Source organism: Manacus vitellinus, unplaced genomic scaffold, assembly GCF_001715985.3.
Source record: "Manacus vitellinus isolate BGI_N305 unplaced genomic scaffold, ASM171598v3 scaffold_3_pilon, whole genome shotgun sequence".
Classification (NCBI taxonomy): Eukaryota; Metazoa; Chordata; class Aves; order Passeriformes; family Pipridae; genus Manacus; species Manacus vitellinus.
In genome coordinates this window covers 7,823,316-7,839,118 of record NW_021940535.1, presented here as the reverse complement: position 1 = coordinate 7,839,118, position 15,803 = coordinate 7,823,316, and positions in this window count along the sequence as shown.

Below are 15,803 nucleotides of genomic sequence, written 5' to 3'. Positions count from 1 at the left end.
AGTGCTGCACTAGCAAACCCTCCCTAGGACTTATAAGTCTTTTGACAGATTTTTCACTTTCTTTTTGGAAATAACAGGCTTTTTTGTCCATTATCCATATTAATTCTTTCATAATGTTAATCGATCAACAGTAACTGCTGTCAGCAGAGTAGCAATAGAAGTACAAGTTCACTGCTTGGAGGTGTGCTGGATGTCCACTTTCCTATGGGGTGATTAACTTCAACTGCTTCACAGAATGAATCCACACAAACAAGTGGCACTCCAGCAGCTGCAGAAGTGGCACAAACGCACTTGTGAATGCATTTCAGCATCCGCACTTGGCCTTTCCCCCTTCTGCATTTATTATTCCATTATTACAGAAAGTTGCTTTGCCTATAAAATATTTTGCCCTGCTGTCACACTTTATTTTGCATATTTCTTGAGGAGTATAACGCTCATGCCTGAAAATGACTGTCCACGGCAAAAAAATTCTGAGGCTTCAGAGCTGGTTATAAAGAGCTTTTCAAAACTCTGTAACCTTTGAACACACATTCCTTAGATAGCATGATATCCTAAATAAAGTTAATTCAGAACAAACATATACAAAAATTGGGTGTTAATTTTCAAAGCAACTCACTTCAGTGCATGCAACTCTTCAGAGAAATTGAAAGGTTTTAAACACTATGTACTTACTATTCACATCATTGCTGGACTATACTGACTTACAGGAACTCTGAAAAGCTTAGGATAAGGTCTTGTGGGTAACATCATGTCCAATTATAATCCAATGAAGGAAATTCACTGTTCTCAAACCTCCATGTTTTAATGGGGTTCTCTTCCGTACTTACATTTTTCATGTCTCCTGGTTTTTTCTCCCTTTTGCCATCCTCCTTTTATTCAATAGCTCAAAGTACTGTCAGGTTTTTTTGTCAAGGCCTTGAAGTTAGAGTCTTCATATATATTTTTTAATTGCTAACATGTTGTGGTCACTCCACCACATTTATTCTACTTACCATTTTTCAATACTGCTCACTAGTTTTCAGCGTTCCCTTTTCCCCTGCCTTTTATGATCTAAGCAAGACCGTGCTTTGGCAAGGCTTTGGAGCAGGTTTCCTTCCCAAAAGACAGCTATAAGGGAGGAGAGGGCAAGAGTCAGTCAGACTGGTACAGACCATGAAGCAGTGGCCTTGGTCCACAGCCTGGCATTTAAAGATAAACCGCAAATGGGTATTTACAATAACTTATGAACTGCTGTAGCTCTGTGGCAAATTTTATTTGCTGTGGAGCTCGCAATCTCTGGCAAAGGGGCAAGGCAGATGGCTGGAGATTGCAGTCCCTCAAATGCCCTAGCCTAAACCAGCAGAGTTGAAATCCACAGTTTTCATTTGGAAAGCTACCATCACCCTGTGAATGTCACGGGTTTAGTTTCCAAGCCTGAAGCTAGAGACATGAGAATGATCTATTTGCTGAAATATGAAGTTTTGAGTCAACAACAACTGTGAAAGTTTTTAATTTGGCTTTCTAAATGGCAGAACAGGGCAAAGCTCATGACCTTTCAAGAGGTAAGCTATCTAAAGTTCTTATTCTTTAAACCAATGCAGAAAACTAAATATTTTATTCATTATGGAATAAGTGTGGTACCAGAAGGTCATCTTGATACCACATAAAATAAAATAAAAAACCCAAATTTTAAAATGTTTATATAAAATACATTTATTTTATATATATAAATATATTTTATTTTTATTAAAAATAAAATATTTCTCAAATAAATTAAAAAACATTTAGAGCATAGGAAATATTTTCTATTTCAGCTAACTAATCAATGGACCCTTTACTTTTTTGTGCCTAATTCACACCCTTTTTAATGAGTTAATATTAAAAGGCCTGAGCACCTGCGACTGCTATTCAAATTGGACATTTAGTATTTATAAGCCAATAGAATCATCTGAATATGCAGCAGTTGTGGAAAAAAAAATCAAGCCTTTAATTTGTCACAAGAGCATAAATAGTGGTAGAAGTGTTCAACTTTATATCCCACTGTTTGAAAACATTGACTACTACAAAAGGATTGCAATTCTCATGCCTCACAGGGAGCCTGAATTCCTTGCAGGGATACAAGATGTCCCTGCTGTCTTCTCAGTCTTAATTGGGAAAAAAAAAATGGGTCCTCTTAGGTTCCAAGGTCTAATTAGTCAATGCCTGGAAAGCTCTCTGAAGGTGAAAAGTGTATCTATGCTTTAGGGCGACAGATGGTTATGCTTTAATTTTAAAGGTTTTCTTTAAAAAAGCCATTTTGTGGAAGCACTTACTGTCTTCACTGTCCACTAGTGCAGATGATTCATTTTGAACTGGTGTACAGATGGGGGAACAGAGTGGCAAAACCTCTGCTCCGGCTGTGAGCATTCAAAGAGAAGAACCTTAAATATTGATTGACTTTACGAACCAGAGTTCCGCACTGTCTTGCAGTTGTGTAAAATATCATAAAACACTACCAATTCTGATCTCCCTTTTCCTTCCCATCTGTGATAGTATTACAGAATATCTTCCCAAAAATAGATTAAGTGCAAGACCTCTGGAGAATGAAATGCTCTGTATGTTACTGAAAGCATTGTGCCACGTTCCCACACCTGTGTTCATGCCCTGTTGCAATTAGCATCTTGCACAGATCCTCGAACATATGTTTGCTTTGTCATCCTGTGGAATATTCCACTACACTACACAAAGCAAGCTGTCAAAGTCTTTGCTGAAAAAATAATGACTAATGATTTATGCTAAAATCAGCACTGCAATCCTCTGCTGCAAAAATTGGTGTGGTATAAAAAGAGCAAAAAGACAGCTCACAAGCTTTTGCTGATTTGCTTAACAATTACGATCCATTCCTTAGGAAACATAGTCTCATGCTTATATACAGTGTGGTTTTATGGAAGAATCCAGAGGGAGAGAATACAACAAATGCAAGCAGGGTTTTTGAAGGCTGAACTTGCTAACCATATCAAGCCTGCCCACACAGAACTGTTCAGAACAACAGCACTTTCGAAGGGACAATATTGTAGAGTCCAGGTTACTCCTATGGACATTAGTACAGTACAATCACTGATAAAGAGTATCATGGACATTAGTACAGCACAATCACTGATAAAGAGTATCATGAACCTGCTAGAGGAAGAGACGCAGGCTTTTGTTTTATTTTTTTTAAAGCTCATAAATAAGATAACTGACCTTTCTATCTCAAACATGCTTTCAATGGCGCTGGGGTGAAATTTCCCCACTCTAGACTTTTTAGTTGGTGAAATTACAGAAAGCTTGATCATGCTACACATGACTTGGTTTTTTGTTTGGTTTCTTCCCTTCTCCCCCACAGTTTTTGTCCTTATATATGCATGTCAGGTAAATCCATGTTGAGAACAGCTCTCAGTCATTACTATACTGTTGAGTTAGTCATGCTCCCTGGCATCTGGGAGGTGGCAGCTGACCTGATGTGCAAACTTGACTCCTTTTTTATTTACTTCCCTTTCCATGGGAAAATGGGGCCCAAAGGGCAGAGAAAAGATGAGGAGCTTTCCACAAGAAGTGTGAAGTAAGCAGCTCTAGAATGCTGGGCCATGTAGTTGGAGAGGCATTAGGTCTCAGTGCTGCTGTGGAGACTCCCTGCTTTGTTTCAGCAGGAAGCTGGATTCTTCTGACTTCTATGTTTCTTTGTGATGAATGCTCACCTGCCTCCTCAGTAGCAGGTAGGATCTGTCATCATCATAAGGAAGTTTCTCAGATGGCAGTTCCCACACTTTAATATCAGGTCACACTGGAAGCATGGGATGCTCAAGCCTTAACCTGAAATGCTTCACTAGATTTAGAATTTTGATGTGGCTGAAGTTTTCCCTGTACCTACCTACTTCCCTATTGCTCCAAGTGAGAAGCCAGGCAATTGTTTGTTTGGAAAAAATACTGACCATCAAAAGAAAACTAACTTGCTTTGCTGCGATTTTAACCAGAATCAAGCTATCACATAAGGTCTCTGTCCATATCATATTTGTCCTGATGTTGGTTTTCTCATCTACATTGTATTATTAACTCTGACTTTGTGTTGTGTCTATATCATTAGTAAAATATTTCAGACATTGCAGCTTTTTCTCTTTTTATGCAGACTCATCAATTTACAGAGGATGTAACTAAATTGCATTTCCTTTAGCATAACAGAAATTAAAAAGCAACAAAAGACACGTTGATGGACCACATGATTATGTTCATCTATACATAGTCCAAAAGTTTTCTTTGTATGTTTTTTTAGCACTCCAACTATGTTGCTTGGGCTTTTCTGTCATAACTTCCTTGATATGTTCTGCTTTTCATACATTTAACTCTCTTCCAGCAAATGCTTCTATGCCATTCCCTGCTCTTCCACTGTTTACCCCTGGAAATCTCCTCAGATGGAAGAGATGAATGGAGTGAAGTCAGCCTGTTTAAAGTTGGTCTAGTATTTGGTGCTTGGTAGTTATTTCTTAACTGTCCTGTAGCTGCTTTTCAGTATGTTTAAGATCTGTTTCATCATTGAAATGATTTACACATCTCTGTGCTTTTTTTCTTTCTCCTCTGCTATGGGCTTCTCTCTTGGCACTGCTGGAGAAGAACGGAAAAGGACAATTTCCAAAGAAACATTGCAATCTCTTAATTCATGAAATTAAATCCACTTTGGGAGTCCCCCAAAACACATGAACCTCATTCTTTTGCAGTAGATTGGCCTGCTGTCTTACTGGCATTATTCCCAGATGTGCCAGTGGCAGTTTTCTCTTTTGCTCATGCACACATCTCTAAACATTGTTCATCTCACTAAGTTTTTCTTTATGTTCCTCTGAATGATTTATCTTGCTGCTTTACTAGCCATCAGGTCATCTTCCTCTCTTCCTTGGTACCCACATTTGTTCAAGACTTTGTGTTTTTAGAATGATACAGTGAGAGGGCTTATTTAATCTCAGAAAGGCAGTAGCTCTGTCACCCCCTTCCCTCCCATCTTTTGTCACCTCTCTCATCATCAAAGAATTGTTTTGACAAGACCTAGGCAGTTTTATTTCTTTGTTTTTCTCCCAGGCTCTTCCTTCCCAGGACTTGCTGCTGTCCCATTACATAAACTCATGGATTCTGACACTGACAGTCATCAATAAAACAAGAAGATACAGGCATCACAACATAAAATCCAACTGAGTCCTTTTTACACAGCAGATAAAATACGTTCATCCTATGCATCAGTAGGAGCTTTGTGCTCAGGGATGATGAGTTCTCCAAACTGCCATTTGGGTATTGCAGTGCGAATTCTTTCTTGTATGGGAATCCACTGCCAGCTGCTTGTTTATTCAGTGCTCAGGACAGTTCTTCTACAGGAGATCAAACCAGTTACCCCAGTCAGGGGTGCTTCCTGGCATTGGTAGATTATGAAAGGCCATTGTTTATTTGTTCTCCTGGCCAGCTTGCACACTCACATGACTGCTGTGTCTACCTGAAATAGTAGGTAATGCCTTTTAGAGGACTTTTTTTGCATATCAAGCACTGCAAACATTGCAGTTGCCTTCCTGGCAGTGGGGAGCAACCTGTGTTTCAGTGCTTGCACGTAGGACTGTCCTAACCTAGGTCAGCTCCTCTGACTTACACTAGATCAGACTCAACCAGGTCTCAGGCCACCCTGTATCTCTTCTTGAGCTATTGCCACAGCTGGCATAAAAAGTGGAATTCAACTACCTTGAGATGCCTGTGCTGTGGGGAACTGCCTTGCCAGCTCAAAGCCCATGTTGTGTCACTGCATCCCTGCTACCTGGGGCTTACTGGGGGTTCAGCTCCCTGCATCATCTATTCCTCTCTGTGCCTGGGAGCCCAGGGAGGGAGCAGAGCTCTAGGCAAAGGGAAGCATGAGCAGCACCTGTAGATGCTTGCTCCCCTCATGCCCTGCCTGCTTTGTCTCCAGGCCAGGGCAGCCCCTTCTTCTGTTATCACATTTCTCTGGAGCCACTGTGCTGTGCAGCACGGGTACCATCTCCTCCCACTGCCTCACCTTGCCATCTTTCCCAAGGCAGCTCTAGGGAAATCATCTGCTCTAACCAAAACAAACAAGCAGCTTACACTGGAGTGTATGTGTCATACACACAGACACACAGCTTCATCGCCTCACTCCCCATCATTCTCAACTGGGAATAACCAAAAATTTGTTGTTTTGTTTCCAGAAAACCCAAAGAGTCCCTTCATGGGCATCAATTCCACATACAGTTTAGAATTAGGCCCCAGACACATGAACAGAAGAAACCAGAAATACACATTTTTAACCTCTCTCTCCCAGTATGTCTTTTAAAATTAGACCCACCAAAAAAAAGATCATGTCTATGTTTCCCAGCATTGGCAGACAGTTCTAAAGATCACACCCCAGTTTCATGCATTCAAAATTGCCCTTTTTTTTCCTTTTTAGGCTGTTACTAAAGCCTATTACAAGCTGTAGTTTGGAAACAAGTAAATTGCTGAAGCATTTTAAAAGTATTTTCCCAGGGAATGGCTTTCTGGCTCTTCCTACTTTCTATAATCACAATATCAAACCAAGGAACTCATAATGTCTGTTAAAAATACAGATCTCTCAAGAAAGGTGGGAAGAAAATGTTTGCACTGGTTTGCATCACACAGTTGGATATACTGTTTGCTGCAGATTGCTCCTGAACCTGAATGACACCAGCTGTGCTGTAATTAACACAGAGAGCCTGGTGCAGAGAAGGTGGCCACTTGTTCTTGGAAATCATTGAGGGTTTTTTTGGTAGGTTCCCCCCCCACCCGACCAGAGATGGACTAAGCAAACACTTGCTAGACATTTGTTCTTTTGTGAAGTACCATTAATAGCATGTTTTGTTACAGGCTTTCGATTAATTGCAAGGTGGACCTCCGTAAATAAAAGGAGGAACCCCGAAGGCTCTCTGTGAAATATGAAGGTGTTGAAAGATCTATTTTTGCCCCTCCAAAAAGCTTACAAATTAAAACAGATGGTGAGACTGAAAATAGGAATAACTACTGCTTGTTAGGATCACTATGAGGAAGGGGCTTCTGGATAGTTTTTGAGGGTGTAGATAACCTACTGTTGAAGGACTACTAAAAATAGACAACAGAATAGATCTGGCAAGATGAGGAAACCTAATTGTTTGCTGTAATTAGTTGCAACCCAGGATAAGGGGGCGGGGTACTGGAGTGGTGTAGTTCAGCAGCCACCCATCAAAATCAAGAGGCCTCAATTGATTTTCTCCAGCTGGGGGGCTGGTCCTTGGCTATCTACTGCAATCATAGGTCTTAAAAAAGACCTATCTAATATAGGGATGCTGTACACACTTGCAAGAAAAATAGAACACAAGGACAGTTCCCTAGGATCAGAGAAACTGCATTATTCCCAATTATGACTGAACAATTTCTGGGCCCTTTTCTCGGGATCAAAAAAATGACAGAACACACTTCTTACCTCAGCCATACAATATTGAATCAGAAGCATCACATTTTTGCAGCAGCACATTTTTGGAATTTCTGAAAGTGATACATTTTCCCAAACCCTCTATCTTCACAGCATATAGCTATATTACCTCTACAGTTACCAATTTCTTTCTACAGTTTGCTCTTAAGAGCCCTTCAGAACATTTTCCCTAGGTGATGAGCAGTTCAGAACTAGTTTCTTTTGAGGTGTTACATTTAGTCATCTCTTTGTATGAAATAGAAAGTAGACCTTAAATGAAATAAACTTGAGAAGAGTTCTGGTAAAGGTAGGGGAGAAAATTAATCAGGATCTGAAAACAGGGCACCTAAAGACCAAAGGTGGCTATAGAGTTTTAGCAAGGTTACTGGGGACAAAAGAACCTAAGCAAGCTTCATTTGTTCTGCAAAACAAACCACAGAAAAACAGCTGTTAAATACACTGTGATTCATAAACAAGGATTCATGTTGTATGTCTGCTTACCTGGGGACCTGAAGTACCTTCAAAATCTTTTCACCTCACATTTGAGGCAGCTGCTCCCTCACTTTTGTTGCATTTGCTGTAAATTCAGAGTGATCTCATAATTGACTCAATCTCCTAATCACACTTATCACAGATGGGTGCTGCTGAAAACAATTAGTAATTAATTTACAGGAGACCAGGAATAGTGGAAAAACATTACTCATTAAATTAAGACTACCAGCTTTGCAGGCTCTGAAATCATAACTGCTTATTAAGCAGTAAGAAGGAATTTCTGCCCTGTTCTTTTTTCCATTTATTTCCTTAGTTAAGAGCATACATAACCCACAAATGGAATCTACACTCAGATTTTCTGCTAGCTAGAGGGGACAAGAATCACTTGTAAAGATAAATTTAGTCTTCCTCCTGGAGAATGATCAGTGATGTCTTTAAAATATGGATGAAGGAACCCAGGCTCCAACCAACCTAATAGAAATCTTGACATTGACTTCAGCAGGGCAAGAATTTATGAAAATGCCTTTTCATTTAATAATCTCAACATGCATTTGGTAATGTATTTTCAAGGCCTACATTTTTAAAAGTTGTTTGTAATTTTTGTATGTGCCAATCATATGTCCTGAGAATAGGGCAGCTCTTCACAACAGATCGTTTGGGGGCTACAGCTCAGACAGATCTTATTGCAGTTGTCTTTTGTGTCTAACAAACAAGAACAAAACAGAACACAATAGGCTGAATTTGGTGTCCGTTTGCTCTCCTGGAAATCCAGAGTTGCTCCACTGGGAGAGAGGAATATTTTTCTGGATGTCTCATCCTCACACAGGAGCAGATTTTGGTCTGGTGTCACTGCACATCTCCTATGAGCTGCGACAAATTCATGACTACTGGAATTTTTTCCTTTGTTGATGCTTGGATGAGTGCACAGTGCATTACAGTGTGCTGGATTACACAATGAGAAGCCCTCTTGAGTATTTTCTTGCTTTGTTCCAGCAAGACACAATGTCCCTGGGCAACTCTTGTTTTCATACCATCTTTCACTGTAGAAGCAGCATGATAATAAACCTGTTCGAATAACAAGTTCCTGGCTGCTGACCAGGAGGTTTGTCCTCAACACGAGTTAGAATTTGCTCTGGGCACCAAGCCAGAGGGCTATCAACTTTTCCATTCTTTCCCCTTTAACTTATTTTACATTAAAATTTTAAGTCTTGTTTTCTTTAAATGAACAAACACAGACATATGCACTAACAAAGCACAAACTGGCATTACTCATCCATCATCTTAGGGAGTGGAACAGAAAGAAATGCACCTTCCTAACATCTATTTTCAGGTCTTACTTGGGGAAATTGTATGAAATTTTCTATTGCTTCTTTAATCCTGAGAGGATTAGAATGATATCTCTTCTGTAAACAAAAAAGCAGTGAGAAATAGCAGGTTTCATATCACACAGAGCTGATAGGCTAGGGGAGACTAATCCATAGTTCTGCCTTAAAGATCATCTGTATCTTTTGGTCTGCTGTGTTTTTAGAGGTTCCTTTATATCTGAACATTATTAGTCGATGAAAAACAACAGTTATTTGCCTGTGTCCCAATTAAAGGAATGCTGTCAGAAATTACTATACCAGCTGCTTGTCCAAGTCTCATTATGCCAGTTACGATCTCCAGGATGGGTCATGAGGATCCGGGAAATCCTATGCAGCTGTCTGTAAAAGGAAGAAAATACAACAGACTATATTTTGTCTCTATTTACTTTCTTTCCAGGGAGAATCAACTGCAAAAGAGCAACACATCAATGTAGTTTCATCTAGTGATGCTAGTTTACCCAATGTGTACTGTTCGTCAATTTGTGGTCACATTACAAAAATTAGCATAGGGGAGCTCGGACACTGTGGGTTTTGATATCTCATGAAATGAGATGTTATAATAGATTATACCATTCCTGTATCCAGCATCTTCCCCTTAGCAATGACCAGGACAGTTCCTTTAAAAGAAAATGGCAAAACTATGTAATGCATCGGAGGAAGCAGTAGTGCTTTACCATAGTGAGAAACTCCCTTGTTATACCTGTTACTGATCCTGTACCTCTAAAAATCCACCTTCTGGTCCCCTTAATTTAGTAATAAATTGCTATACTTCTGGAGTTTTTCATCAGTGGAGCACTACTCACTCAGCTCAGCAACATACCTTGGCAGTCACTGGGGTATGGAGCATACTTAGAGAGAATTATTCAACTGCAGTAGGAAGGACAAGAAATATGTAGTGACATGTACCAGTGCTAGAGTGAAATTAGGCAGCTTTCCTTCTGTTTATTTGAGAACTTGGTGTTCCTATTGCAGGGAAGCTGAAATAGTAATGACTACTCAATACTGGAGTAATCTTTGACAAATAACCAAAATGTTAATCTGTATCCCTGTGCGTTAATAAAGAAATGTCACAGTCTCTGCAGACTATGGTGTTGTCTAGAACAGCTTATTTCCACAGAGTCAAAGAAGGGAGGGAAAGGGGAGCAAGAGAGAGTGAGAATATGATTGGGAAAGACATTCTCTGCAACCTAAAGAGGCAACAGAACAGTTCACAGAGAGGGAAAGTGCACATATATTTAAGATATTCTGAAAATTACCTGTTAGGAAAAACCACAGCGGTAAGCTTTTATTGCTTAACTTGAGAGAAAGAAAAACCTTAGATAAATTAAAAAGATAAATTTTCCCAAAATTTCATGCTGCACTTCACCTATGTTCCTATACAGGTACAGTAACTACATTTAAGTAATATTTTAAACCATTCACTGTCTTAGCTAAGGATCTATTGAGCTCCCAGAGAAATGAATACAAATCCTGTATCCCATCGATTTCTTGTGAGAGTGCATTAGTCTCTGAATACTGATCCTTTCAGCAGGAAACAGTAATGAACTTAATAATAATGTAATTAGTTGTTTGTAATAACACAATGTCTTTCCCTCACACGTCTCCAAGTGCTGGCTGTTCACTGCAGACCTCACTGCTGCCCTTATCCAGAGAATCCCTTGTCACAATGAACAACTTCACCAAAATTAATGCTTAAGAAGGCACAAAGGAGAAAGGCAGAATTAGTGGCTGGCTTTGAGTGTCACAGAAAACCTAGTGTGAGTGGGGGGACATCTATTATGACTCTCAGGGCTGGGAAACAAGGTCCCAGTGTAATTACAGAACTTGCCCAAGGCCACACAGTAAGGCAGTGGCAGAGAGAGTAGATGGCAGCTCCCACAGCTGGAGTCAGATGCCCATGCTTCATTTTACCAACAAATACTTTCAGAAACACAAACAATGATAGTCATATCCCAGGGCACACTTAAATTATGATGTATTCCGACTGTATGAATGTAAAGCTGTTCTTCTGTAAGCTCTGATCCGGGACAGTACCAGAGGACACATATTCCCCACAGGATGCTACTTTTGATTTCCTCCTTCTAGAGGTACTCCTTGAAGAGACATATTTTCTATACAAGCTGTCTATAAAAATAACCCTTTCCCAATGAGCAGCTTTTCTGAGTCATTTATTCTGTGTGTTTAACTCCAGTCAGACTTGGTTTAGCATACGTTGCGATGAGGCCTTAAACATCATGAAAATAGGTTTTTTTAATGCATTGTAAGCCAAGCAGGAGTGAAACTTGGTAGGAGCAAGCTCAAAATTTGGAAGGAGCACCACTTCCAGGCTGTTTTCCCTTCCCACGTACTGAAGTAAGATTTCAGCAATATCCTAAGGAAATTCCACATAGCCTTGTGGAATTGCTACAGACTCAGAGTGACAGTGCCCCAACATGATTCTACAACACTATGCTGTCCTCACTGATTGTCCCCTCCAGCAGCCACTGCTGCTTTGCATTTAGTAGGCAGACTGTGAGTACACAAAGGGTCCAGCCTGCAGCTTTGGAATCTCTTGGCCAAATATGAGCCTACCAAACCACTTCTCAGACCTTTACCTTACCCCCAAAAGTAAATACCCCAAGTGTCAAATAAAGATCTTGCAAGACAAGTGCATTCTCCCACTAGCAAACCCAGCAGGATAGAATTGTGCAGTGATAGAAATCATGCAAACATTTATGTAACAGCTGGAGCATGAGAAAGTGCAGGTTGTGCCAACACTGGACAACAAGGCCTCCTACCTCACAGCCTAAGGCCAGCCAGAAAAGTAGAATTCCCTCTGGTTTTTCAGTACAGTTTGCCCTTTGAATTATATGCAGAAAAGGGTGAAACCACAGACCAGCAACTTGGGGATAGGGCCAAAAAGATGCTCCACAAGGGGACACTGTAGAGGTTAAATCCTCATTACAGGCCCCACAACATCACGATTAGTTCTTCAGGCAAGTTTCAAATAATAATCCCTGCAAAACAGCATGCAAAGATGCTTAACCAGCAAGCCATTCCACAGTCATGCAGTTTTTCTTCCAGCTTTTTATGGGTCTAAAGTTCTAGGTTTGGAAGCACCATGGAGAGGTTTGTTGCAACTGGATATCAAGGCTGTCTCCAAGTTTACTTTTCAAGTACTGTGTTTAGCCACTGAGTATTTCTGTTCAATCTTTCTGTGTTTGGATGATCATGCCTGCAGCAAGTCTTGATGATGCATATTGGGCTTTTGCCTCTCTAAATGTTCCCTTCTTGCCTAGGCGCATGCAACTGTTAAGTGTACTTTAAAAAAAAAAGAGAATAAATGAGTTAATCTTGGGGCTGGTGTTGTTACAAGTGGTACATGCGTGTGGGTGCGTGCAGGTATACCAATGAGAGAATGGTTTGGGTTGGAAGGGCCCTCAGAGATCATCTAGTTCCAACACCCCCACCACGTGCAGGGGTACCTTTCACTACACCAGGTTACTTGAAGTCTTGTCCAGCCTGGTCTTGAATAGTCAGGGATGAGGCAGCCATAACTTATCTGGGCAACCTGTTCCAGTACATCACTATACTCACAGTAATGAATTTCTTCCCAATATCCAATCTAAACCTACCCTCTTTCAGTTTAACACCATCACCCCTTGGCCCCTCACTACAAGCCCTCGTAAAAAGTCCCTCTCCAGCTCTCCTGTAGGCCCCCTTTAGGTATTGAAAGGTGCTGTAAGGTCTCCCTGGAGCCTTTTCTTCTTCAGGCTGAACAACCCTGACTCTCTCAGCCTTTTAATGTACAGATGAAGTTCAAAGAATAAAATTAAGCTGCTAAAGAGATGAAAAATGCTAATTGCATTCTGGTAGTTGAGAAAACTGTGAGATCAGTAGCACACAAAGGAAAAAAAACAAAAAACCAGTCTAGTTGGATTCAGGTAGATAAGTAGTTCCCAAACAGTGTATGAATAATTGTGTGGTCCTCTGAGCTGAATCCTCTGGAGGATGTCCAAGGAAAACTTTGATGCTATCGGTACGTGCTGGTCTGTGGCAGTTGTCCATGGAGAAAGAGAGTTTGGGAAAAGGCATGAGACCTTGTGAACAACCCTTTGTTTTAGTGAGTGGGAAGTGAGAAAAAGGCCTGTTTCCTTTCCTGTTCAGATGGCCCTGCACGAGGCAAGTCATTGAGCTCTCGGGGCTGGCCTGAGCAGTACCACACTGACCTCACCCATGAGGCAGGGGCAAACATAACAGCCCACTCCCGTTGCAACCCCCCAGGACCATAGCACATCTAGCTTTTGTCAAAAAAATCCCAATAGAAATCAGTGACAAACTGTATTCAGCAATCCAGGCAGGGGGTCCCCAGTAGATCATGGAAGTGTGAGCCACCTTAACAGGTTAATTTCTCAGGAGGAAAATATTGGGAAAATTCAATCTAGGAAAACATCACCAGTACAGTCTTTACCTGAACCCAGAGAACAGTAAACTAGCTCTCACAGAGCTCCTGTGCTCGCCTGTCAGAAGGAGAAGGTGCCAAGCGTGAGGTGGAAGAGGAAGCAGATGTGGGAGAGGAGACCAAGCGTGTAAGTTAGCTGAACCACAGCCAGATAAATCCCCAGGCATCCCACGGCAGGCAACTTCCCTTGGAGAGCAAAGCTGGAGCATTCTACTAGAAAAGAAAGCCTGATAAAGAGGCTGTTTATTCTGGTTCACTTCCTATAGCTGACTTGGTGACCTTTAGAGCCAGTCTGTTTGCAGTTTGAGTGGCAGGCTGTCGGCGTGAGTGTTTGCCCTACAGATACCTATAGAGTGCACAGCCCTTAGAAAAGGGAAACTTAGCCCATGTGTTTATCTTGCTACAAATGGTTGAGCCAAGCTGCTCTGTTCGACTGTGCTGCTCAGAGGCTGCACGGAAAGGATATCCTTCAGTCTCTGTGGGCTGAGTCTGGAAGGAAGCAGTCCCTGAAGAGAATAGCTTTGCTTGCTCAACATTGCACTGAAGCTGAAAGGGAGGCTGGAGCTCCAGGTCTCAAAGAAGATTCAAATGCAGATGGTGGAGCCTGTCCACAAACAACCCATGAGTTGGCATGGCTTTTTAGTGAAGGGAGAGTCATCAATAGGATTTGCTTTTCTCTGAAAAATTACTATTATCTACAACAAAACACTGGTAGCAAATAAAAGACCATCTTCTGCCTATCATGTAATCTTCTCCAGAGTAAAACAGCCCTTGGAGAACAGGACATCTTTCTCCAGGAAACCTCTGCCTATCAGAATCACTATGAGGCAAGTCTGTTCTTGCTCATGGCTAAAACACAACTGCAAATCCTTCTCTTTTAATAACGAATCATCTGGTTACTTGTTATCAAAGACTTTCTAATTTGCCTGTTAATAGGGGAATGAGTCTAGGCTCACATTTCAGTTGTTAGTAGCCTATAGCTACTATTCATCTAGTATCTGCCTGTGGTCCCAGGATTAACAGCACCCCACTTGCATATTCATGCTTTGCAACAAATCACACATACCCATGTTTGTTTAAAGTTATTGTTTATCTAAAAACAGGCAAGCCGTTGTTAGCAAGCAGAAGAGGTGAAGAAAAGCAGAGTAGTTCTTACAACTCAGCTGCATTCTGAATTCCTTTTCTTTAAAAGGTCAACATACCCTGAGAAGAAACAAACACAGTCTGTATGATGTCCTGAAGTGCTCCTTGGAGAAAAGTGAGCAGTCCTTCCTGCTTGGTATATGAGGAGGATCCACAAAGAAACGATCAAGCAGGCTGTTGTTCAAGATGCTCAGATCTTCTGCCCAGTAAAGGCACCACAGATGGGAAGGCTGAAAAGAAAGGTGTAGCAAAAATATTATTCTTCAGATGTCTCTGGTTTTGCTCAGGCTGTGGAGGCTATATGAAACCATCAGAAAAACAGCTTACTTCTCAGCTCTGAAACTCTCCGGTGCTGCACATCCACCCTACACGATGAGACATATTTCAGAGACTCAATAAGTGCATCAAGGCTGTGTGAAGGGATCTAGGAGCCTTAGCAGAACACATTTCTCCTAGTGGGGGTAAGAGTCTTAATGCCTGAACTGCAAAGGAGATCTAAAGGTTCTCTTTGGACTGCTCCTGACACAGAGGACTCACTGGATGAAGCTGAGCATGAGGGGACCAAAGGATGAAGCTGGCCAGAAAGAGATGTCTCAGAAGTTCCTATGGCTGCTTTAGGTTTCCAGGGGTTGGGATATGGGCAGATGACACAGGGCTTGAACTCCTTCTCTATAAACATGAGTAAAGCTTGACAAGTGTTAAGTGATGTGACCCGCACTTTCCATGCCATAGTGGATCTCACACCTGGTTTTACCTGGTGTACATAACTGCTGCACAGGGCAAAGGAGATTATCCCCAGGTGAACAACTGTCTGATCCCAAGAGGTACTGGAAGTGGGTCAGCACTTTCAGATTAGCTCTTTCTTTCTAAATGTTTTATTGATACCCACACAAACTTCATTAGCAGCCTAAGGCTAGTTTCG